The 27,821-nt window shown below is 38.1% G+C and overlaps 1 long non-coding RNA gene across 1 annotated transcript; it reads left to right on the top strand.

The window, feature by feature from the left end:
* The first annotated feature begins 7,463 nt into the window (after window positions 1-7,463).
* On the top strand, window positions 7,464-9,821 carry LOC121050477. Its single transcript, XR_005803102.1, has 3 exons — window positions 7,464-7,619; window positions 7,725-7,795; window positions 9,495-9,821. It is a non-coding gene; the product is annotated as an uncharacterized LOC121050477 (long non-coding RNA).
* Window positions 9,822-27,821: the final 18,000 nt, after the last annotated feature.

Below are 27,821 nucleotides of genomic sequence, written 5' to 3'. Positions count from 1 at the left end.
GAAAAAGATGACTTGAAAACGTTATCAAACGCCACCTTACAATCTCTATTGGGAAAAGAGGTTCCGCCAGTTGTAATTCTCTGCTCATAGCCATCGATACCTATCCCTGAAAAAGGATAGAAAGAGGTGGTGGAGGCAAATCTAGATCTGAAGATTGAGAAGACAATAACTAGTTAAAGAGACACGGATGAGAGGTTTCAGCCTTTTGAGGCTGCCTTAAGTTTATGTGGAAAAGAAGACTCACAAATAGGGTTTGGCGAGTTACGATACCCTTTTTATTATTAATTGCGGAGCTGAAATGTTTTTATAGTTTAGCTACACTATCAAGCCACAACCATCTTCTGTTGTCTGTTATCCTCGACCGTCCATTCACGCAAATGCGTTCGGTGAATCGGACTTTTTGTAAAGTTATTGTTGACCGATTACAAATTTTGAGGCCTTGACCCAATGCACAAATTAGGTTAAGGTACTCTCACTTACTTCACTAAAATCAAATTTGGTTTGCGAAAAATAAACATTAGGAAAATAAATTTGTTCATTTCTTGCGTTTGGGATACAAAATAAAATGAAATATTTTCCTAAAGGAATGGAAAATAAAGGTTCATTCTAAACACCAAATGAACAATTTCTCTAATATTTTCTTGCATTTATTACTCACAAAACATTATTTTATTGCATTAATTACAACTTTTAAAATAATTTTTCTAATAACTTTCCTAATGTTACCAAATATTAGAACTGAAGGTTCTTGTGAAATTTCAATTCTCTTCCCATAAGAAAGACAAATGAACTACTTTCTTTTTTGTGAATCAAACGAGGGCTGCGTGGGCGTGATGTTGTGGCAGGCGATGGTCCAATTAGCTCAATAGGGAACTTTTGGAATATGTATAGCCTCTTCTTTTTACTTATGATTAAGAAACTTTTGGAATTCGGATAATATAGCTCAACATCGGAGATAGGGACCATAATATTTTCTCTATCAGCAACAAATTTATTTTCTTTCTTAATGTCTATTGGGTGATGAATCAAATTGTGGCGTCCATTTTGCTTGAATATGAATAAGCATCTCTATTGGTTGCTAATCTTGCTACTAAAAATATGGACTTGTATATAGTTTAGGTGTATCGGAAACCGTTGGGGTCAAGCTATCCCTTAACTAATCAACGAGGAAGAGAAGTCTTTGTCCTACAACTACAAGGTTTAGTACAATGTGTATCCTTGCTCTAAATAGACAAAGACAATAAGGTCTCATTTTTATTTAGGTGATTCTAGTCAGACCTCTAAATCTAATAAATGGACCTCCATTCACATTTTTCTTTCTCATACTTCATATTTTACCCTCCTTTTTATTTATTTCTCTTTAGACTTCTCTTTTTCCACCTTCAGCCACCACACGCCCTATCGTTACCGACCACCACAAAACCACCATGGATCATCATCGCAGACCCAACGACCCACAATGCAACAGAAAATGACCAAGTCTTGATTGAGAAGCCCAACACCAAGCCCATTCCCATAGCATAGTTTGGCGGCCTGTGCCTCCACAAAGCTGTGTCAATGGCGCCATTACTATATATTTCTTTCTGCTGCAACCACAGAGAAACCAGTTGCACCAATTGAAAGCCCCAGCCAAAATTCTTGAGCATTGAATCTGGTTGGAACTAGATTGACGATGATAAGCTTGGGTAGAAAATTGCGGCCCTTCATCACTAGAATCCCAATTGATGGTTGGACAACAAGTAGATGACGCTGCATCAAAGCCATCCAAGAGTGGTTAGTTCTGGCACCCACAGTAGAGAGATAATCAAGATCGTCTTTGAATCCCTTGCACATCTTGAATCCGTGGGAAGGGATACCATCAGGGGCCAAGGTTGGGGTGATCAACTGGAGCCGACGTTGAAACTAGAATATAGAGAGAGCAGCGACACTCTCATTCTAGGGTTTTATTATGTATTGTAATGTATTGAATTAAAGTATGATTGACTTATTAAATACTAAACTCCAAACACACCCTATGTGTGTGGATAATTACATGGGAAGTTATTCCACAAAATGTGGAGAAAATTTCTGCATATATTATGTTTTTGATTTTTGATTTTTTTGTTAAATTTCTTTTGTTTTTCTTTTAGTTGTGAATTGACCATTTTATCTTTCTCAAATATTTCAGTTCAAATGTTTTTTAATATTTGAGGTATATTTTGGTAAAATTTTTCTGTTTTGGCTAACAAACTCTCTTTTCTTAATAATAATATAGATATTAATAAAGTCGTTCATAATCTTGCCAATTTCAATGCAGTGTTTGTATCGTTTCCAAATTCGTACGATTAATGAATATTATTTGATTTGATTTACAAACATAAAGAACATTGTAACTCTCCAAATATAAAATGAATGTTATCAAATTCACCTTGTAATTATGTACCAAAAAACAAAGGGAAAATATCCAAATATCTTAAATTTTGCAAAATTTTTCCCTCTTGCCCAACCCAACTTATGGATTTCCCAATTACCCATAAGATAAGTAATTTTGTTCACTAATACCCAAATATGTTCTCTCTTTTTTTGGGGACCATTTTACCCTCTCTCTCTCTCTCTCTCTCTCTATTACATCAAGAGAGGGAAGTCATTGGAGACTTCGTCAGAGGTCCCTGATCGCGGGAATCTAGAATCCCATCACAGGACTTCGGTACCCAAATAATTATTTTTATTATAATAATTTTTTTGGGACCATTTTACTCTCTCTCTTTGTCACATAAAGAGAGAGAAAATCATCGGAGACTTCGCCAAAAGTCGTCAGATATTCCCAAAGAAATCATCTGAGATCTAATAGGTCACCATAGATGTTGTAGGATACCATCATTGGCTCCCCCAATAAAAACCCAATAAACTTCTATTGTCTTCCAATAAAAAGATCTTTTATTTGGGGGGGGGGGGGGGGTGGTCACACCCATTCTATTCTATCCAATTTTGATGATCAGTGCCTCTAGCTTTGCAGGCTGATTTATGACTGCAAAACAATAAAACTACTAGATTTTCATGAACACTATAACTGAACTCATACTAATTTCTTTCAGAAACAAAACAAACACTTCATAGAACTACAGTTACTTAAACTTGGTGTTGTTGCCTGGCTCTCTCGAATACTTCACCTGCTAAACCTGGTACAAAATCTTATAAGAACTTGAAAACAGAACACAAATCAGAGAATCAATGAGCTAAGATTTTTTCTGCATGCCAACCTTTGATTTGCAATGATCGTTGCTTGGGTTATATTGGATTCAAATAATCATTTCACGTCCTGTTTTTTTATATATTAGACATAATTACAGGATTTGAATTGTGGTGTGAGCGTTTGCTAGGAAATTTCATCCTTGCTTTTCCCTTTTATTCCTCTCTTGTTTCTTGGAATATGATTACTTGATTAGTGTTTGCTATGAATCTAAGATGCAGTTTCATAACATTACAAAACAGAAATACATCACAAAATTGATGCGGTGATAGAAGTTCCCTTGAAATAAAGGGCCGTCCAATGTAGCAAGGAACTGTTGTCTTGCACTATATATAACAAGATTTTGCTATTGTTATTCATATCAACTTCGCATAATCCACATTACATGCCAAAAAGAAGGGAGCTAATATAAAAACAATAAGTTATTCTATGTGCATTGTTGCTAATATGCTGATAACGTCACACTTGGCGTTGCTTCAATAATCTAAATACCAGCACAGCAGTTAACATACCACCCGCAGATGCTGTGAGCAGCATAGGCCAATGCAGATGCCCCCATGATGTTTTTGATGGCTCAGCTACCTGTTCCACAACTGGCATCGCCTCTTCCACCACAGGCATCGCCTGTTCAACAATTGGCATCATCTGTTTCACAACTGGCATTGAGTATCGGCATATGGGACACAACTGACTCTTCGCAAGCCATTGGACAATGCAATCTTCGTGATAAAGATGTGAGCAGGACAAGCTAATAATTATCAACTGATCACGATCAATCCCTTCTTTTACACCCTCAAAGTGCTCAAGGCTCTCCTTACAAATGACACATTGTTGCTGTCTAACAGTATCTTCCAAACTATCAATTCTCACTTTCTCTACCTCATAGGCCAGGTTGATCGTTTGATGAAATAAGGTGATATCCTTTATAAGGCAAAAGATAGGCCACTCGGGGCTGTCAGCCAATTCAACCGCCATAAATATTTTATCAATAATAGGTGGTTGCTCAAATTCTGGGACCCTCAATTCGGTAAGAATTTCAGCCATCCTCTCTGTATTATATTGCCTTTCGGATAGAAGAAAGAATTCAGGGACTGAGACAATAAAGTGATGGTCTACTAGAGTACATAGGCATGATAGGCAACGTCTAAAGGGTCATCACCCCAGCACGTTCCGGTCATCTTGGCGTGTGCTATTCTGATCACACGCTCGTTGCTTCAGAGTGCAAATTCAACAGATAAATCTTTACTTTGATAAACATTGCTAAAAAAAAAAAATTTGCTGGGTGGACATGCTTGAAAAACTGGAATTAACAGGCTCCCTCAGTAACTTGTAGTAGTTGCAAGCATCAAAGGAGTTCATAAATAAAGGAAAATGCTAATATAATTTACATACTTACACATGATTAATGATTGTAGTCTTAGTTCTAAATCTATGATCAAGCGGAAGTAGGTCTAATTTTTAGAACTCAAAGACAAGGTTACGAAAATTGCCCCATCTGATAAGAATTTGATCAGTTTTGCAGAGACACAGACAGGATACCAAGTGGTGATACGGTGAAACTAGGATAGGGAATGATGGTGAGTTTTTTGCAACGTTGCATTAATACAAACCAGGACCACAAACCCAGAAAAAGTGGGCTGATGGAACAAACGCAAACAGAAGGGAGGGAAAACGGAGGATTGACCAAAACAAGAAACCTAGTCACAGAAACAGAAAGATAACAAAGACGACAACCCCAATCCGGCCAAGAGAATGACGCTGATAGCGTCACCGCTAAGTCGCACCAAGTCTCAAGAACATCATCAGGCAAAAGCCGACAAGAACTCAAACGAGAGCACCGGAAGGTGGAAGATCTGACTCTCTCACGAGATGAGAGAGGAGAAGTGGTTTTCTAGCAAGATATATTTTATTTTCTATACCGAAAAGAGAAATTACGATAAGCAGTTATTGGTCATACTTCATCCCAGACGCAGGCTTTGTAATTCTCAGGCTGTTTTGTCTGAGGAATCATACCTAATTAAGATCCTGGCTAGAGGATAGTTTTTCTAAGGGTCCTTGACCAAAAGCCCGAAAATGAGCTAAAGTTATCATACTTAACCCACCAACAGATTTTTACTCTCACTAACTCAATTTAAATTAAAATGACAACTTTACCATCCCCTTAATTAATAAACTACAGAATGCCACTCTATTTTATCTTTCATCTCTCTCTCCAGCACGATGCCCATGACGTCGGCCCCCTCCCTCCCCGTCGCTACTGGCTATGCCGCCATCGCCGTGGAGCAAGAAGGAGTGGGTCCTCCCGAAAATCGACGAAAACGACATCGTCAGCGCCTCCCAGAGATCGAACTCGCTCCTCCGCCGCCTTCACCACACCTCGGAAAACGCTGTCTCTGCCGGAGATCATGGCGCTGGGGATGAGTTTATTCTGATCAACGATGGATTCAGCGGCCTTGTTCTTCCTTTGGCTCTGAGGCTCGAGAAGGAGAAGACGGAGGAGATGTTGAGGACGACGAGGATCTCAGCTTCCTCGAAGAGTCGACCATGATCTTGATCCGGATCAATCGGTCAGAGAAGTTATTGTCGTTGAAAGCGAAGGCGAAATTGGCGTCCGTCGACGTCGTCACCGCACCGGCGAACTCTGACCCAATCATTCTACTATCTGCTATTTCCGATGCTCACAGTGGAGGAGATGCTCATGTTTTTCGACGCACTCTTCACATCCGATCCAGATTCAATTGAGCCACTCTTCACATCCGATTCAGATTCAATTGCACTCTTCACACGTGAGTCAACCCGTCATGACCCATTTAATAAATGGGTCAGCCACGGGTCAACCCGCTAACATGAAGTGAATCCGTATAACCCGATTATGCTATACTTCTTCTTGAAATTTTAGACGTTTGGAGTATTTGATCATAGGATTAGACAATTTGAAATATTTTGCTTTATAATTATTGGATTTAATATTTTGTTCAAAATTGAGTTGAAATGAAGCCGAACCACCCGTTGCACAGTTCAATTAAAACATTTAACACTTTAATTTACAAGTTAATGCTTTGCCATTTCATTGGTGGTTTGATTAGCCAAGGGAGGGATATATATATATATATATATATATATATATATATATATATGAGACAAGAGATAGAATAATTTCCAATGAGACAAAAAATGTGCTCATGATGTGGAAGTATTTTATTTCATTCTTAACTAGCCCTTTAACATGTGCTCCGCACATGTCAATTGATTTTTATTTTTATTTTTTAATTTTAAAAAGATATCTCTCCTGATATTGGAGAAGTTTTTCCTTTTTTAATGGAAAGTATTGTAAATTTTTGAAATATGACATAGTCAATTGACTATCTTATCTTATTAATATCTATATTATGTGAGGACAAATATGGTAGTTCAAAAATTTAACCATTCCTTTGAGAATTGGCTTAATTATATAAGATATATTCACAAAATTGTAAAGAGAAGTTAGTCTCTAACAATGACAGAGAGACACATACATATTTTATTAACTGTTGCACTTTTTCACTTGCTCTTCTAAAAGTGTGGCATTTTACCTACACAAGATCTTCTCCAGTAAAGAACATCTGCCAAATTTTTTCTAATTAATTTGATATTGATTCTAACAATGTCCACTGCAGTTGGTACAGACGATTAGGGTCTGGATTCTGGAATGACGAACTTCTTCTGTCGTAAGTGAAAAGTGCGCTGGAACGAAAACCTCTGGAGTGCATTGTATGACCAGGAACTTCAGGATGCTTGCCAAAAGCTGGCAAAGGTTAGTTGATGTTAGATGCTATCCCTAGCCCATACAAATTCTGCATAGTTTCATTCTCAATCCTGTTGACTAGTGTTATTTGTATAGTTAGTTGTTGTAAACACTTGGTACAAATGGATGAAGAAGGCCCTTACTCTTTTGTTGTGCTTGGTTCTTGTTATTATATTGCATGAGGAGATAAATACGCATGGTGTGAGACCTGTGCAGAAAACTAGATTGAAAGTTCTATTGTTATCCTATAGTGGGCAAGGAAAATTCTAGTATACGTTGATGTATGGCATACATCAACTTTTTTGAATATTTTAGACCGTCGGATATAATTAAACTGAGAATATATCTAACGGTTCAGAATATTCAATGATGGTGACCAGCTCACCTGGTAGCCTCTTTTTTTTTGTTGTTGCAAAATTCTGAATTCCATATCAACCATAAAATTTGAGATTTTCTCAGAAAACCCTAAATTGAAAGGGCACGTAAGAACTCGTTCAATTTCTTCAGTACAAATTTTTCTTTTGCTCTGATAAAACCCTAAGTTGAAAAGGAGAAGACCGGAGGAATGAAGAATTGCATTGAGGAATGATAGATTTCCCAATACTCGTAAGTTTTCTAGTACCCAAATCTCTCTCTCTCTCCAACCATGCCTTCAGAGCTTTGACGAGGTCATGATTTATTGTTTATGATTCTCACAATGAGTTCTTGCAGGTTGGACCATCTTGGACTCTTGGTTACTTCCAAAGGACTTTTCTTTTCGTGTGTCATCACATACTTTTGAAGTAAGATTCTTGTTGTTCTTGAATCTTGATTCTGTCATATGCAATTACCTTTGTTTGTTTCTTTCATGTCGATGAATTGGTGTAGATATGGTGAACGGTGTGGCAAGAAAAGAGAATATTCACTTAAATTGTGATTAGTTTTGCTTCATTGCACAAATTAACTTTTTTAAAAAGCTGGATATGCATAGGCAAGAGCCAATATTAAGATTGATTTCACTTTATCTATATGTTGAGTTAGTCTCTAAAATTTAGAACATAAGTATTTTCTTATCGTGTGAAACATGGGTATGAGACCGGTATTTCATTAGGTCAACAATTACCAAAAGCACGCAGTTTGTTTTCAGAGAGATACTGGAATTGGATTGGTAATTAGTCTAACAGCTAGGGTCAAGGAACTGAGTGGATTCTGTTTAATATAAGCTCGAAATAAACTAGGCAAAACGAACGATGTTGAGGATGGATTGGATCGTAACTTAACTCCTAAATTTCTATATGAGGTATTTGTTAGTAACAAAACATGAAAACTCCCCATAATGCAGTAATTGGATATGAGGTTTAGGGCTTGGACATGACAAGGGAAATTCTCATGCAATTCATGCATTGCGTGCGTTTGTTCAGTTTCAGCCAAGTTAATAGTGCTTTGTTTTTTTGTTCTTTTGTTTTTTGTACTTCATCTTCAAATCGTTTTGAGTGAACATTATTTCTTCTGTTCATACTAAGCTTCTGATATTGATTGGTTTGCAATTCTCCTTTCTTATCCTTAAGGTCACAGATTCTAGGGTTGGTGTACGTATTTCATCACAAAACATAACTTTGACCCATGCGAAATCGACATCAGCTAAAATTTAACCTATTAAGGACCCATTTCATAACGTGCTCTCAAATCCAAGCTATAGTTCTTGGTTTAGAAATAGAAAACTCATTAGGGCATAAAAAAATTACTAGTTTTTCTGGTATTCTATTCGAGGATTGGACAAAAGGGTGGTTCTGCTTTTTTACATAAAAAGTAACTGTTACGATGAATGTGAGCATGTATTGTAGTCCAATCTGAAGGTAAAAATTCTTTTGGATATTGAAGATTAAATATGATATCTGGGTGCACCTTATTTGTTTGCTTGCAGGTGGAAACTGAGGCATCTTATTTGTTATTCTCAAATGCATCTCATCCCACTTTAGTTGAACCAATGTAAATATTATTGAAAAGGAAAAAAAAAAAAGGCCTAGCTACTGATTCATTTATTGTCATGTAAGAGATAATAAACTAAAATCTTTTTACTTTGATCTTTCATATAAACCAGGCACTAGCTTTCGTTTCACCATCATCTACTTCACAATCCAAAACTTTTTTTTTTTTCTTTTCTTTAAAAGAGGATAAAAGGATTTCACTCCTACCCCCATGGTGACTCGAACTCATGACTTCGTACATAAGTAGTGGGTGCTCTAACCACTGAGCTAACACCAATAAGTAGTGGGTCTTTTCTTTTCACAATCCAAAACACCCAAAAGACTCTATTTTACAAATCCCAAACCCTGTTTCTTCCTTAAATTGGTCTACTATGTATGTACATATTGTTCCCAGTACAGTAATTTTGTTTTAATAATCCTACAGGTTTCAATTTGATATAGATAATCCATCTAATTATATGTTGCATATTAGTTTGTAATCTCAATCTCTGTAACTTTTTTTTTTCTATTTTAGGTATGGATGGATCATATGAATCTTCAATGTGTAATGGAAGTGACTGTAATGAAATGCAATATAAGGGAGCTCGGTATGATAAGTTGTCTACAGAAGATCTTAAAGGACAGGAGTTTAAGACTGTGGAGGAAGCTGAATCATTTTAAAATGCTTATGCAAAGGCTATGAGTTTTGGTGTTAGAAACGACTACAAGAGATTAAGTATACGCATAACAGGGAGAGTCACTTCATTGCGGTTGGTTTGTTCTGCTCAAGGGAAAAGTAGTAGATGAGTAACAAGAAAAGAGTTCGCAAGCCAAAGAAAGAAACAAGATTCAATTCCAAGTGCTGGAGATTACTTAAAAAAGACAAGGAAGGTGATTGAATATCAATACCACTCAAGTTCATACAGAGTTCCATCAAAGAATGGCAATGAAAGATGCAAGATGGTAACACAACTATATTCAAGTTGTTTTGAGTGAATTCAAGGTGAAGCACTTTAAGATTACACCTTACTGCAATTTGGATCCACGTGGTGATTCGAAAAAAGTCATCACTTATCTCTGCATTGACTGTGGCATTGAAAGACCAGCAAATGCCAAAGCACTCTATCTTATTATCACCACGATGAAACAAGTACATTGTTGTGTCAACATTGTTGGAATATATGAATTGAGGCTAGCTTTGTTCTTACTGTGATAAGAGTCTGGTTGGTTAGCTAATCATTTTGCTTGTTTCAATGACATACTAATGTGGTGGGAGTTAGTTGCATATCCATGCCTTGTCTACAAGTTATTTTGTAAATTATAATTGCTGGCAAAGTGACTATGATAAATGCAGATCTGATGAGGAGCTCAATATGAGTCATGTAATTAAATTAACATATTAGAAAAGAGATCTGATTTGTTATTATAAATCTTACCTGTCCTAAATTTCAAATCTTTAAGGAATATATGGTTATTAAAGAAGGGATGTTTCATGTTAATACTAATGGAGATGAAAGCAGTTTATCAGAGTATTCATATACAATCTCTAAGGAGTTGAGCATCAAAGCAGAGGATATCTAACATTGAAAGAAAGGAAATTGATCAGATTCAGGATATATGGAACTACCAACGAATCCTTTTGCATAAATCTGTCATTCATTAATAAAATTAGTTTCATCAAACACAAGAGAAACAAAGGATGGAGAGAATTGCAGCGGAGGAGTGATAGCCAAGCGATGGTCAGGCCACCATGACTCTGATACGCTAGAATTTCAACCAAGAAGGAAGAAGGAAGAAGGAAGAAACATAGGAAAAGAAAGGAGATAGAGAAGGTCAGAATGAGGGCCGTCCTCAGTCTCGAGATGAAAAAAAAAAATTAACCATATTCTCTTTTGATTTTATGATAATAGAGGTCAATAGTAGTAATTAAGGTTGTAATTTTGATAATACTTCGATATTCCAACCCCAAGTCACAAAATTGATGATAGAACAAATGATTGTAAAAAATGGTAGTCAAGTTGTAATTAGTGTTAATATCTCACTATAACAAGTTTGAGAAACGTTTTATCAATAAAAAAACGAATTGTGGTAAAAAGTGGTAATTTAGTTGTAATAAGTGTTAATACTTCACTATTACAAGTTTTCAGAACCACATTACTAATAAAACAACAAATGTGTTGCTATAATGGCAAAACGTCATATATTTAAGTGAATTTGCGGTGAGTCCTTTATAGCGCAATAAGGTTGTCTATTTTGTAACTACTATCGTTTAAGAGTTATTTACTTATTTGACAATGTTTTTTTCTAGATTTTACGGCAATTGAGGTCCAAAGTAATAACCAAGGTTGTATTTGTGGTAATTATTTAATATTACAAGTTTGAGAACTATTTGACCAATGAGACAACGAATTATTGTAGAAGTAGTAATCAAGCTCTTATTTATGGTAATTAATTTTTTATATTACAGGTCTTAGAACCATTTTACTAATGTGACAACGAATTGCTGTCAAAGTGGTAAAACTTTATGTATATATTGTAAATGAGGCGTGAGTCCTTAATTGTGTATTAAAGTTCTATATTTTGTAACTTAATACTTTTCTTATGCAAATCTCATCATCCATGAGATAATTACTTATTTGACAATGCATTTTATTATAAATTACAACAATTGAGGTATAACGTTGTAATTATGGTTGTTTTTATGATAATTACTTGAAATATGATTCTATTTACAAAAAAAATGATCACTTTACCACTGCTACAACAAATGCTTTGTGTATATGGTAAACAATCATATTAGACCTAAAACTTTCAAGTCCTTATTCTTGTAATCCAATTATTCTTTTTGTAACTAGAGTTCTTTCTTTTGTAAATTATATCATCGATGAGACATTTTACAACAAACAAGTGAAACAACCACATTGAACGTATTTAGTGATAATTATAGCTGTAATCAAAGTAATTACTACATTTACGATCATCATTACAAGTTTTGGAATGATTTACGTATAAAACAATAAATGAGTACTTACTATGATATTTTTTATTTTTTTAAGTACACATGTGTCAAATTATAAGTGGTTAACCTGTTGACCTGGATAACAGGTTTTACCAATTAATTTAATTTAATATATATTTATTAAAAAGTTCATGTATGACAAACATCAACATACCTTAAACTTCCCCAGTTGGCAAAGTATATATTTATATATCTAATGTGGTCGGACTGTTGGAAGTACAGATGATGTGTAGCTGTTCTTTTTTATTTTATTTTTTTTCCAGTCAACATGTGTAGCTAATTATTAGAATGATCTAGTGTTAGCAGTTATTTGGGTTTTATAGGCGGAAAGAAATAGGAATATCTCTCAAGGTTATACTTGGTTGTGGATGAGTTATGGTAGAGTCGACAGAAACTCAGAATTGTTCTCTCTTTCGCCTTAGTTTTGAATAGAATACAGGGATCTATTGTTTTCAGGTTTATATTTACATTGGATGGCAGCTGTGAGTGGGTGTGCGTTTTACTTTTTTTTCTAATTTTTGATTTTTGTTGGAAGATAGCAGTTTCAATTTTTATTGCAGGTTTCCTTGTTGTTATGTTGTGGTAGACGGCTTGTTTTGATAGATGCCTTCACACTAATTATTTTCTCAAATATATATATTATATGTCCAAAATCGTCTATGTTAAAAGATACTTAAGGCCGACCTTATTTCTCAACCTGTATACATGTCATCCTGGTCCAAGTAAGAGATGCTAGAACTAGGGTTTCTGAAATGTCAACGAGGATGTATAATAGTGTACTGGATGCCCATGAAAAGTCCTAGGACTTGGAAAGACCTTGAAGGATCTGACAAAAGAGCTTCACGCTTTAAATAAAGAGAAAGAAGCAATAGAAAAACGAGAAATTCTAGTGTAGTGGTGGGTATCTCATACCCACATTTACAAAAGTGAGAACAAATTTTGTTGTCAAAGTTGTAATTTGAGTCATAATTTGTGTAATTTTAGTTCTAATAATGGTAATTACACCTCTTACGACATTTTACAAGTTTTTGAACAAATTCGTTGTCAATGTTGTAATCTTAGTTCTAATAATGGTAATTACACCTCTTACGACATTTTTACAAGTTTTTGAACAAATTCATTGTCAATGTTGTAATTTTTGTTTAACTATATGTAAATAGTGTAAATGAATATGGTAACTTTTGTTCTGAATGTTGTAATTTTGGTTCAAATACTTGTAAATTTTTGTTCAAATAGTTGTAAATGAGGGTATCTCATACCCACCAGTACACTAGCTTGTCTCTAGAAAAACAAAGAATAGAACTAATAACGAAACAGACAAAGAGCTTGATATCAGAGATTTATAGGAAAAGATATCCGGAAACTTCTGAGCCAAAGTAATATTCTAGTTATGTCTTTGGCAGTAACATTTTTATTTTATATTTTTTTGTCATCCTTTGCTAATGTTAAATGTTGGGAGGGACATGAATGCTGCATATGTTGATTTTCTAGGAAGATGCTGTAAAACAACTGCAAAGTCTGCGGAAAGAGATTCTGGATTCAGTGGATGAAAATCGTCTGTATGATAATCAAGTCATGATAGAAAAGGAGATAATAAAGGGGTATGTCTAAAGATATTTGAAATCATATATCAGCTTGTCAATTTTCTGCGGTATCGCATTGAAATGTGATTCCGTGTACAATAAGTCGTGTCATTTTCGTACCATTCCTGTGTAGGCTACAATTAAGTTTGTTCATCTAGTCTTCTGTTCTAGACAGATACCATGTTTATTTGTACACTATTTCCAGTTTCCTACTCTCCTGCACTCTCCCTATACTGGCTACACTTGCAATTATAGGAATTAAGTAGGCGTTGGTAATGACTAATGGATATAGCAAATTACCCATAAGCGTCTTTCCAAAACAGATCTTGTAATTTTTTTTTTGACTGAATACATATTTTATAACTGAGAAGCAGAAAATTGATGCTAAGCGGGCCCATGACATATCAGAACTGGAGCTGTTTAAGTAGGACATTGCAAACATCAATAAACAGAAAAGTTCACTTGGGAATAAGGTATTTTTGGATTTGAGATGAATTCACGTAGGTATCCTTATAGAGCCTTCAATAGTCTGTTGTTTTCATTCATTTTATGCAGTTGTTCTTATCACATCTCTATTCTGCTTGCTAAATTTCCTCCTGTGTGCTTTTATTTTTATTTTTTGTATAGGAAAAACCACTTGCTGATGCACAGACTCAAATCGATCAGCTTAGAGCCAGTATGGCCTTGAAATGGGCTGAAATCAGTGCCTATCTCATTGATCGTTTATAACAAAGCCATACTGGCTCTAAGCTGTATATGGTTAATGCCTCATGGTGATATTTATTCGTGTGCTCACAAGTCTCTCCATAAACATGATTCATTCAAGATTGTAACTTGCCCGGAACAAATAATGAGAGACGCTATATCAATTTTAATTTGGGTCTGGATGCAGATTATTGCACATATTTATGGAGGCTAAATGTTCCTGTATGAACAAAGGCCCGCACGGTTGGCAGGCTCTTGTATTCTGATGAGATGCAGAACACCTAGGTTTATTTTAGGAAACTTCTTGTTTGGGGGAAGAAACCTGAATCCGAAGAAGTCAAATGTTTGAGTAACAGATTCTAACGACCATTGTCTGTAGGTGATTGACACAGTGACTGTTAAATCTGGTAATGTATTTCTGTATATTCTAGCACTCTTACACTGAATTACAATCGTGCTCTTATAGAGCTTATACCATGATTACACTGTGTGTATTACAGCTAGAAAGCTTACTGATTATACTAATTTATATGCGTGTAATTATATCTAAAACACTAGAAATAAGTTAATCCTCAAGTCAATTATTATGTAATTAATCCATTTTTATTTATTTTGTAGTAAATAAGCGGAGTTGTGGATTTCAGAAGAAGTTGTACCAAAGTGGAGTAAATTGGAGTTTCCGACAAAAGGACGAAATAGTAAAGCTTGGTCAACCGTGGTCAATGTCATCGAAGGAGTGGGATCCAATTGCTTCAGATAATATATGCGTAAATGCATGGAGACGTGTGAGAAGAAAATGGAAGAAAAATGAGGAAAGAAAAATAGAAAAGAAGAAGAAGAAAATTGGTTTTAGTTAATCAATTATTTGATTAATTAATCAAACCTTTGATTAATCAATCAAAGTCAGCCATCATCCTTCAATCATGCACGTGCTGTGCAGCTAGCAAAGCAAAGAGAGAAAGAAAAAAAAAAAAAAAAAAAATCCTTTTCTTCTAACCAATGACACACTGCCACCTATCCCCCTCTTATCTCATTTCTCTCCCAACCACATGCCTTTTTGCCATCCTGATTCTATTCTCTCTCTCGGCTTACACATACCATGACCTAATATATATAGACATATATACATTCCTACGGTAGGAGCTGCACACCGAATTCTCCCTCACCTCAAATCCCAAAACAGCCGCAACCTCACCCCAGACCCATTTCAAACCCTATTCCCCTTCTTCCTCTTCTCCCAACAGAGAGTGCCGCACCACCACTCCACCAAAATCCATCAGACCCAACCTCCAACTCTCTCTCTCTCACAATTTCTTCCTTCTCATCTTTTTCATCCCACCTCACCAAGATTTTATTTCCTCCTCACCAAGAAATTCTCCTCACCAAGATCTACCTCACTAAGATTCAATCTTCTCATCAATTCCAAAAATTTCAAAGGGGGAGCCCAAACATCGAGAAATTCATCACCATTAAATTTGGGTAAAAGTGGGGAGCCATAAATCAAGTCTAGCCATAATTGCTTTATAGCAATTTGTGGCTTATTCTTGTTACTCCTACTTCTCTTCACTTTGTTCCTCTTTAAATTTTGTATATTGATGTTTATTTAATGATGGGTAGTGAGTAGATTTGTTGTTGGGGGCTAGGGTTGTGTGCCCTAGTCCAAATTTTATGTAAAGGATGCCTATTTTAATGTCATGATGCAATTTAATTTGTTGGATGCTTATATCAATTTTTGTTGGGTTAAAATGCATGTCTAGGAGCCTAGTCAACTCTAGGGTGTGTATTTTGAGCATGTCTAGGATGGAGTTAGAGGCTTGACCCCCTCTAATTCCTAAGCTAGAAACCTTCAATTTCGTATTCGAGGGGTTATAAGCATGGTGATTTACACCCGTTGCGTGAATGCGCGGGCGGGTCGCTTAGTAGTCTAATTCCTCGATCTTTAGGCCTCTTGATGTGAATTAGAGACCCTTGAACCGGCTCTAATTCATGCCAAGTGAGTTCCTACGACCCTTGAACCGGAGTAGGAATACCATGAAAGGGAATTTCGGTCCTTGAGCCTTGAACCGCCTTGGATACGACTACCGCCAAAGTATGAAATTTGCATCTACATTAGATTAGATTCCGATACATGAGATTTGGGTGAAGGAACCTCCCTAGCACCCGACATTCCCATTATATTGTTCACACTTTTCTAGTTTAATTTCCTTGCATTTTTATTAATCACTTTACATTTTATTACTTTTTGTTAAGTTTAAATCCACTCTCAAACATTAAATTCCATCGACTCATTTGTGTATACCCATCTTGAGGCTACAAGTTAGTGGCTTTGAATAGGCTTGGTGTGAGCTAAGCCGAGCATTGCCAAGGCTTGGTGCCTTGATTGTTTATAGTCTTATTTTACTCTTTATTTTTTTCTTGTGTGCTTTTAGTATCCTACCGCCAATTATCTTGGTTAGGTCTAACACCTAATCCCCGAGGTACGATAAACTAAGGTCCAATTACTTCCCTTACTTGACAACGATTCGTACGCTTGCGAAGAGTTTTATGAACCAAGTCACTTACATATACACCTCTGTCAATATGAGTATATTCCAGCTGCAGCATTGCTGGAAAGCATAGTGTGCTACAGCTCACTTAACACCCCCCCTCAAGTTGGGGAATAGATGTCTCGCATACCCAACTTGTCTAGTGAGCTGTGGAATACTTTTCCAGAAACTGCTTTGGTCAGGATATCTGCAAGTTGATCTTCAGTACACACATGTGGCATGTTAATGGTTTCTGACTCCAACTTCTCTTTGATGAAATGTCGATCCACTTCAACATGTTTTGTTCTATCATGTTGAACTAGATTGTGTGCTATATCAATGGCTGCTTTATTGTCACAATACAAATTCATAGCATGCTTGGGTTTGAACCCCAAGTCTTTCATCAAATGACGAAGCCATAGCATTTCGCATACTCCATGAGCCATTCCTCTGTACTCAGCTTCTGCACTGGATCTAGCAACCACTTTTTGCTTCTTGCTTCTCCACGTGACCAAGTTACCTCCCACAAAAGTAAAGTAACCTGAAGTAGACCTTCTATCAGTGATAGAACCAGCCCAATCTGCATCTGTGTATCCAGCTATGTCTGTGTGGTTATTCTTGGAAAACATGATCCCTTTACCGGGATTTGTTTTTAAATACCTCAGAATTCTATGTACCGCGTGCATGTGATCTTCACTTGGTGCATGCATGAATTGACTTACAACGCTTACAGCATATGCAATATCAGGTCGTGTATGTGAGAGATAAATGAGCTTGCCTACTAACCTTTGATATCTCTCTTTGTTAGTAGGCACTTGGTCTGGATATTTTGCTAATTTGTGATTTTGCTCCATCGGTGTATCTGCTGGTTGACATGCTAGTAAACCGGTCTCTATGAGTAAGTCAACCACATATTTCCTTTGAGATAGGGAAATGCCTTCTTTTGATCTAGCCACCTCAATGCCCAAGAAGTATTTCAATCCTCCAAGATCTTTCATCTCAAAAACAGATGATAGATGTGCTTCTAGTTTCTTGACTTCTTCTGGGTCATTACCTGTCACAATCATATCATCAACATAAATGATAAGTGTAGTAAGTTTATCTTTCCTGTGCTTCAGAAACAGTGTATGGTCAGAGTTGCTTTGTTTATAACCAAACTGTTTCATAGATTAGCTGAATCTTCCAAACCATGCCCTGGGGGACTGTTTTAGTCCATAAAGGGACTTTTTCAACTTGCACACCATTCCTGCTTGTAACGGTAGAGAATAGCCAGGAGGTAGATCCATATAGACTTCTTCCTTCAAGTCTCCATGTAGGAAGGCATTCTTTACATCAAATTGCTTCAGAGGCCAGTCAAGGTTAGCTGCTAATGACAGTAGTACTCGAACAGTATTCATCTTGGCCACTGGTGCAAAAGTCTCTTGATAGTCAATACCATATGTCTGAGTATACCCTTTAGCAACCAACCTGGCTTTATATCTATCCAATGTACCATCAGCTGCATACTTCAATGTATAGATCCATCTGCATCCTACTATTCTTTTCCCTGCTGGTTTTGGCACTAGTTCCCATGTGTGACTCTTTTGCAAGGCTTCCATTTCATCTTCCATAGCTTTAGTCCACTTACTATCTGCTAGAGCATCCTGTACTTTATTTGGAATGATAATAGCAGATAAATGAAATACAAAGGACGCATATGACTTGGATAGCCTATGGGATGACATGTAATTGCTTATGGGATATTTGGCCTTGGCTTTAGGATCTGGTTCATATTGAGCCTTTGGTTGACCTCTATTTTTTCGAAATGGTAATTTATGACCCCTTATAATGTTACTTGGTTCCGTTTCAGTGTTAGGCTCAGAATTTATATTATCATGAAATTCAAACACAGGGTTATTAATTACCTCTGGATCATCCTCAGGGAGCATTGGTGTTGATGGGGTAGTAGAAGGGGAAGAAATCTCTCTTACTGGTGATTCTGGAATTGGCAGCTGATTTCCATTTTCAACGATTCTTGAGTTTGCTTTTGATGTCGGTAACTGGTTGCTCCTTTCAGTATTTCCATGCTCAATTCTTGTTTCTCTAGTATTTCCGTCCATGGGTTCCAAGGGTGGACACAAGCAATCCCCCGAAGACTGCTCTTCCTCTATATCATTCGCCCCCTGAATAGTAGGCTTCGGGGAAAAATGTAGATCATGTTTATGGAATGTAACATCCATTGAAACATAGGTACGCTTAGTGGTTGGACTATAGCACCGATATCCCTTTTGAGTGGAAGCATAGCCAATAAAGATACACTTTTCAGCACAAGCATACAATTTAGTCCTCTGGTTTCGATGGATATGTACATAAGCTACACAACCAAAAATCTTTGGATCAAGGGCATGGGTAGGTGGTAAAGGTAAATGACTGGCGAGAGCTTGAATTGGTGTTTGTGGTGGTGGACTGGTTTCCTTAGCTGTAGACTGAAGGGCTTGCGTAGGGAGTCTATTTATGAGGTAAGCAGTAGTTAGGATGGCATCACCCCAAAAAGATTCTGGCATATGAGCTCCGATTAACATGGAGCGAGCAACTTCTAGAATGTGGCGGTTCTTTCTTTCTGCCACACCATTTTGTTGAGGAGTTTGAGGACATGTGGTCTGATGAATGATGCCATGGGTAGCTAGATACTGGTGAAAGGGATGGTTCACATATTCTCCACCATTATCGGAACGAAGGACTTTAATAGGTGTTTGGAATTGAGTTTGGATCATGGCATGAAAAGTCTGAAAAACTGGGAAAACATCACTTTTATTTCGCAGCAAGTAGATCCAACTCATCCGGGTGCAATCATCGACAAATAAAACAAACCATTTCATTCCAGAGGGCGTTGCCGGACAAGGTCCCCAGACATCAGAGTGAACAAGATCAAAAGGGGAAATACTTTTATTCGAGCTCAACAGAAAGGTTACATGATGACTCTTGCCTAAAATGCAAGTGTTGCATTTAAAGTCTGATGGTCTATTATGCTGAAACAGTAAGGGGAAGAGAGTTTGGAGATATCCAAATGATGGATGTCCCAATCTTTTATGCCATAACCAGATCTGTTCTTCATCGGTGGAAGGTTTTTTCTGAATATGATGCACCTCACTTATGCGATGATTGCCAGCAGTGGTCATCTCCATGTAGTATAACCCCCCCCCCCCTTCTCAATACCCCGCCCAATGATTTCCCCTGTTAGGATGTCCTAAAATATACAACACCACGGGTAAAGAATTACACAACAATAAAATTGTTTTGTTATCTGTTTGACAGACAAGAGATTATGAGATAGGGAAGGAACAAGTAAAACTATATCAAGGGTAATGGATTTTGTAAGAGTAACAGATCCAGCTCCAGTAATGGGATAAGAATCGCCATTGGCATTAGTTACGCCAGACCGGCGAACTGCGGTTAAATGGTGAATATTGCTAGGGTTATTAGTCATATGGTCCGTTGCACCTGAATCAATTATCCACATATTCTTCCAATTAAAGTCAGAGTTACTCGATAGCAAAGAACAAGGTGCACTTGAAGTTGTCATGAAGGCAAAAGTGGAGTTACCAGAGTGAACACTATGAGGAGGTTCATCAGAAGCTGTACTCGAACTCAGTTCTGGGGAAGCAATTTGGAGGGAGACTTGAGGTTTGCCTTTGGATCGATAATTCTTTGGGTTGTTGTTGCTAGATGGTTTAAATGATCTTGCTTTCCCTTGTACTTCTTTTGCTTGTGCTTCCTTTCTGGAAATGTGCTCCCCCCACCATTCCGGGAAGCCATGTAAGTGGAAACAAGTCTCTACCAGATGCCCGGTTGATTTGCAATGAGTGCATTTCATGGATCCTGGAGAGGATGCTTTCCAAGATGATGATGATGGAGGGGGCTGGGAGCTACGGAGATGCGGTGGTTGGCATTGAGCAACCATGGCAGAGCCTTCGTACTTTGTATCAGACATCATTTTTTTGAGTCTATTATGCTCAGCACTGACTTGAGAATAAGTCTCTTCTATGGAAGCCAGTGGCTTGCTGTTTAGGATTCTACTCCGGACTCCATCAAGGTGAGGGTCTAGCCCTGCTAAGAAGAAATAAACACGATGCTTAGTGACTCTATTAGCCATGTAGGTGATAGAGTCTGCATCCTTAAGCTTGAGGGGGTCCAATATGTCAAGCTCCTGCCATATTTTCTTCATATTGCTGTAATAGTCATGAAGAGGAGCCCCATTCTGTTTAGTGGAAACAGAAGCAATTTGTAGCTCATAGTTTCTTGTATCATCCTGAGCTACTGAAAAAGTAGTTTTGACAGCATCCCAAATTTCTTTAGCCGTCTCCAAACTTTCATAATTTCCTCTGACATCCGTGTGCATGGAGTTGAAGAGCCATGCTTGAATAAGACTGTCTTCTTCGACCCAAATTTCATACCCCTCTTCATCTTCTTCAGATGGTGCTTTCTTCTTGCCGGTGAGGTAGCCAAGTTTACCTCGGCCGGTGATGTTCAACTTTGCATGTTTAGACCAGGAAATAAAATTGGTGCTGTCCAATTTTTCTGGAGCAATAGGACCATGATCATTGGATGATGATCGCCCTTTATGTTGAGAAGAGTGAGTTGCTGATTTGGGGGTTGAAGCAGAAGATACTTCCTCGAGAACCATGGTTCAATACTTACTAAGTAAAGAGAAGAGAAATCGGATCCTTGGGTGTTGCCTATCGCGCAACCTTTTAGTAACTCCTTTTAATGTGGCCAGGTAGTAGAGGAACGATTTTGGCGGAGCTCAGCTCACTTGTTTAGCAGGGGACGAGACCCTTTGCTAGCACTTCTCGTATCCAATCAGCCTAGACACCACATTAATTGGATGAACCTATGTGGTTGAGCGAGTAAGCTCGACGTTACAAGGATAAAATTTCTATTCTAATTTACCTTTTATTTTTTTCTATGCAGTTTTTTTTTTCTCTCCTCCTTTTTCGAGAAAGCTTCTCCTTTTTTTTTCTTTGCTTTTCTTTTCTTTTCACAAGTCCACCAAACAGAGAGAACCTCCGAGAAAAAGCAAATCCCAGTCTCCTCCGTCTCTAAGCCAAAATGTCACAGTTCAAGGCCAATCTCGGCTTCCCAAATTCGCCGTGCCGAAACGCTACGACGTAAGGCTCAGACCCGACCTTATCGCCTGCCAATTCGTCAGCTCCGTCGCCATTGACCTCGACATCGTCTCCGATACCCGCTTCATCGTCCTCAACGCCGCCGAGCTCTCCGTCAACCCCCCTGCCGGTCCTTTTCTTTTCTCTCTTTGAAACTCACTCCTCTCTTTTTGCAGATCAGGCTTCGTTGGTGGGAATGGAGGTGGTGCAGTACGGCCTGGGTCGAAGGAGGATCCGAGCGGCGGAGAGGGTCGAAGTTGACCGGACGGGAATCGGAAGGTACTTCGACTTGGCAGCTATTCAAGCAGAAGGGAAGCTTCAGCCAACTTGACAAGCATGAAGAAGCTATGGAGGTCGATAATTGCAGGATTGAGAACTCGGATTCCGAAGATGTATGGTCAGAAAGGTGAGTTTCTGGTGCTGGTATTTTTGTTGGGTAAAGCTTCTGCTCAATTGGTATGGATATATTTTCTGGGTAAAAAGATGAAGAACAGAATTGGTTCTTGGTATTTTTGTGAGCAAAAAACTTGGTTATGGGTAATGGGTAAGATGAAGAAACAAGGTTCTTCTTTTGATATTTTTGGCAGTGGAATATGGGTATGGGTAATCTAGATTTCTAGAGGTGGGTATCAGTCTCAAGAGCAAAACTGCTCTGATACCATGTTAAATCTGGTAATGTATTTCTGTATATTCTAGCACTCTTACACTGAATTACAATCGTGCTCTTATAGAGCTTATACCATGATTACACTGTGTGTATTACAGCTAGAAAGCTTACATATACACCTCTGTCAATATGAGTATATTCCAGCTGCAGCATTGCTGGAAATCATAGTGTGCTACAGCTCACTTAACAGTGACTGTTGGTTTTCTAGTGTAATTCTAACATGTGTATGGCCATGGACGTTCCTTAATTACCTGTTGTAGATATGATGCTAAGAGCTTGTCAAAGTTATTGACAAGATGCATATAAGAACTTGGTTTTGGTTTTTTAGCCCTTGGCGACATCTCCAAGGTGAGCCTTTGCCCGTATTTCTTTTATCGAGATCAGGGAATAGTTCACTGCTGCCATGATGCCTTCATTCCTTGGGATCAAAGGTTAGTTTTTGTTTTTGGGCCCCCTTTATACTGGTATGGTCGGGCTCAACATCTTGAATTACAATTGTGGGCCGGGGGCAGGCCCGACAAGCGAATAAAAGTCTATATATAGTCCCCCCACGGGGACGGGTTAATCTAGGCCTGGGATCGATTTGGCTCGGCTCGGTAACATGCCTATACCGATACCGATACCGATTTTATAGTCGGCTCGGTTCGGTTCGGGACACTGGAAACTCAGCTGCCATACCGATTAGGCCAGAATCCAATCGGTTCGGTACCAATCGGTACTAATCGGTACCACCTGCTTTGCATAGCAAAATTTCCAGAAACCTGATAAAATGCAGCATTGTAAATTTGCAAACATCTCTAATTAATTCTCCAATGAACTTCATGCACATTTCTGTCCAAAATGCAAATCAAAGCAGAACTTGGAACTACAAGTTAAACCACAGTAGCAAGTTCTGCTTAATATAGAACTTAATATTACATGTTCTAAGCCTATCAGCTTAATATTACATGGAAATGTTCAGAAACCAATTAACCACAGTAGCAAACTAGCAATTGAAATAAGTTCATGAAAATATGAAAGAGTCCATCCTTGCAGCATAAACCAAAAAGTCAGAAACTGATCACATCAAGGCATCAACTGTTTTCTGAATCATCAGACACCATTTCATCCTCGGAGTCATCTTCACTGAGTTGAACAACTTCATCATTAGTTCCAATACCATTCTTTCCCTTAGCTTTTGGAGGAGGACAAGAGGTTGAAGAGGCTGAGGTTACATGATCTACATACCAAAGTACAAAACACAAGAAACTATAGTCAGAATGTAAATAATAAATGCAGAAACTGAAATGTAAAAACTAAAAAGCTAAAACTGAAAACTAAAAAAACAAACACACAAAGTTAAAAATCTACACCTTTCTCACACTTTTCATAGAACTCATAATCTTTGATGCATGGTTCATCTTCTATGCAGCTAATATCATTCCCCCTCAACCAACTTTGTAGACAAATCAATGCTTCGACAGATTTAGGAGTCAATGAACTCCTAAAATTGTCGATTACTCTCCCTCTGGTGCTAAAAGCGGACTCCGATGCAACTGTGGGAGGCTTGAAGAATCGAGTTGAAGAAACGAGTTGAAGAATCGATTCCTCGATGGAGGGCAGAGAGGGGTGAGAGCCTTCGAATCTTCGAGGAGGGCAGAGAGGAGTGAGAGAAGAGCGACAGCTTCCGATCTTCGATGGAGTAGAGGAGTGAGAGAAGAGCGAGAGCCTTCGAGTCTTCGAGTCTTCGATGGAGGAGACTTGGATCGAGTAGGTTGAGCTGTTGTTTCGGTCTCGGTTCTTCGAGAGGCTGAGAGTCTTCGATGGAGGAGAGCAGAGAGGAGTGCGAGGTTGAGAGGCTGGGGCCTGGGAGTCTTCGATGGAGGAGGAGAGAGGCTCGATTTAGGGTTTGGGAATTGGGAGTGTTCAATGGAGGAGAACTGGAGAAGAGAGGCTCGAATGGCAGAACGCGGTGTTTAGGGCTGAAATCAACGACAAGTCGTATGCAATATTAGAACATCGGGTCGGGTCGGTCAAAACGATATGTATTTGACCCATACCGAGGCCGACCCGTTTTCATGCTATTCGGTTCGGTATTGTGAGGAGTTGAAGTTTCAGACCGACCCGATCGGTATCGGGTCAGATCGGTCGGATTCGGTTTCAATTTTTAGGTAAGCAATTCCCAGGCCTAGGTTAATCTATCTGTCCCAAAAGATAAAAAGAAAAAGAAAAATCCCGTTCCCCTAATCCTCAGAACAAATCTAGACGCAGACGTCGCCGGCGGCAAGCCTCTATTTCTGTCCGATGTTGTCTGTTCTTTTATGTAAGTATTAGTTTGTTATTTTTATGTCTCCTGAGCCTGCTATGCTTTCTGTTCGATTGAATCTACTAGTATTAATTAGAAAAACTATCCTGTAGGATCTTAGGTATAATCGTCAGACAAAACAGCCTGAAAACTTCAAATCATGCATCTGGGATAAAGTATGACCAAGAACTGCTAATCGTATTATAATTATATCACCACTTGGTATCCTGTCTGTGTCTCTGGGAAACTAATCAAATTCTTATCAGATGGGGCAATTTTCGAAACTTTGTCTTTGAATTCTAAATATTAGACCTGCTGCGACTTGATCATACATTTAGAACTTAATATTACAATCTGTAATCATTTTAAGTATGTAAATTATATTGGGTAAATCTGGATAAAATTGGGGAGGCGGGGCAGGGAGGGTTTGGTTTGCAAAATGGGGCAATAACACCCCCCCCCCCCCCCCCCCCCCCCCCCTCTCTCCCTCTCTCTCCTTCTCTCCCCGGCTGTATCACCATTTGTTATCTGTCTCTGCAAAATTGATCAAATGGGCAATTTTTGAAACCTTGTCTTTGAATTCTAAAACTTAGACGTACAGCCAGTTGGTCGTAGATTACAGTCATTAATCATGTATGAGTATGTAAATTATATTTGGTAAACTGGGGGTTGTGGTGGTTCATGTGACATTTAATCATTATAAGGTGCAGATGATGTTGGTCAATTATCAACTTAACTGCTAGATCATGACATCATGTGTTTTAGATGTGGTACACCAAAATGTGTTTCTGTAGCAGTGTCCTTTATTTATGAACACCTTTGATGCATGCAACTACTACAAGTTACTGATGCTTCCTATTATTACTAGTTTCTCAAGCATGTCCACCAAGCACTTTTTTCATAGCAGTGTGCGTCAAAGAACAAGTATACCCCTTAGCTCTCCAGTCCCAAGCAACATGCGTGAGATCCTAATAAGGCACGCCATGATGACCGGAACCCGCGGGGTTTATCTGTCTATAAAGATTACCGTTCATGATATACTAGTCTTAGCGGAATAAGTTTTTCTTGTCCGAGTCCCTGATTTCCTGCTTTTATCCAAAAGGCAAATGTATACAAAGGAGCATGGGCGGATCCAAGTAGAAGCCTGGGCGGGCTGGAGCCCGTCTGAGATTTTTAGGCTTAAAAAAAAAATTAGATGTATACTTTAATTGATGTGAGTTTAAATGTTTAATTGACGTGGGTAAGTGGGTTTAATTGATTTCAAAACTTATTAAGGTCGATCAATGGGTCTTCTTTCTGCTGTGCAATTGTTGTGGGTTTAATTGATTTCAATACTTATCATTTTATCAATTGTTGTGCTATCTCAATATCTCAGCCAGGAGCTTGGCCTCATTCGAATGTCGAGTAATCAATTCAAGTTTATAGAGTTAACTTTGCAGATTGGGCTTGGGTTTATTTGCTAACTATTTTGTCCTATCCATGGCTTTATATTCAGAACAAACTTTTGGGTTGAAAAAAAAACTATATATATGATGTATATTTTTTGTTTATATGTATGTTTGTTTAACGAAGCCACCCGAGCTCTCAAATTATCGAAGTTAAACTCCTCTCTGGCTCTTCCATTCTCTCCGTCCATCACAAATTCTTATTCTTCTTCTTTGCAAAAATGCCTAAATTACGGACTAAATTCAATCTTTGAACACTTGAACTCTCAAGTTCTTATCTCCCCACTCTTGCATTCGCACACCTGTGCATTATTGTACTAAAAAAAAAATTTTGGGCTTCGCCCAAAGAGACACATAAATATGTAGTCCCTATTTTCAAATCCTAGATCCGCCACTGCAAAGGAGTTCGCTGAAATTCTAACCAAAATGAGGGTCCCTAGATTTGAGCAACCACCTATCATTGATAAACTATTTTTGGGGGTTGAACTGGCTGACAACCTCGAGTTGCCTATTGCTTGCTTCATAATGGATGTCACCGTATTTCATCGTCCGCATACCCTTCAATTAGATTGTTTCGAGAAAGTGAGAATTGATACATTGGAAGATATTGATAGACTGGAACAGTGTGTCATTTGTAAGGAAAGCCTTGATCGCTTTGAGGATGCAGAAGAAGGGATTGATCAGGGTCATCGGATGATTATTCGCTTGTCCTGCTCACATCTTTATCACGAAGATTGCATTTTTCAATGGCTGGTGATGACTCCTTTATGTCCCGTGTGCCGACACTTGGTGCCAGTTGTGGAAGAGGTAATGCCAGATGTGGAACAGGCAATGCCAATTGTGGAACGGGCTATGGAAGAGGCAGTGGAGCCATCGGAATCATCATGGCGGCAGCTGCATTGGCCTATGCTGCTCACAGCGTCTGCGGGTGGTATATTTACTGCTTTGCTAGTATGTAGATTATTGAAGCAAAGGCAAGTGTGAAAATATCAGCATATTAGCAATTTCATCAATAAGTGCACTGACTAACTTATTGTTTTTATATCAGCTTCGTTCTTTTTTGCCTGTAATGTGGATTATGCAATGTTGATATGAATAATTGTATAGTTCAAGACAACAGTTCCCTGCTACATCAGACGGCCCTTCATTTCGAGGGAGCTTTTGTTACCGCATCAATTTTCTGATGTAATTCTGTTAGAAGTCGACTTGTTCATACATGGAAGGATTTTATAGTGTTTTACTTGAATGCATCGTAGCGAATGCAAGTCATATTCCAAGAAACAAGAGAGGAATAGAAGCGAAAAGCAAGGATGAAATTTCATAGCAAATACTCACACCACGATCGTAAATCCTGCAATGAAAGACGGAAAAAAAAGAAGAAGCATAAATTCAAATTTAGGGTATACCAGTTAGCTTCAACAATAATGTGAAAAACACAGGACGTGAAATGATGATTTGAATACCAGAAGTGATTTTCAAAAACTCTCTCT

The sequence above is a fragment of the Rosa chinensis genome, chromosome 7 (assembly GCF_002994745.2).
Source record: "Rosa chinensis cultivar Old Blush chromosome 7, RchiOBHm-V2, whole genome shotgun sequence".
NCBI classification, from domain to species: Eukaryota; Viridiplantae; Streptophyta; class Magnoliopsida; order Rosales; family Rosaceae; genus Rosa; species Rosa chinensis.
This window is presented reverse-complemented; position numbering and strand designations above follow the sequence as displayed.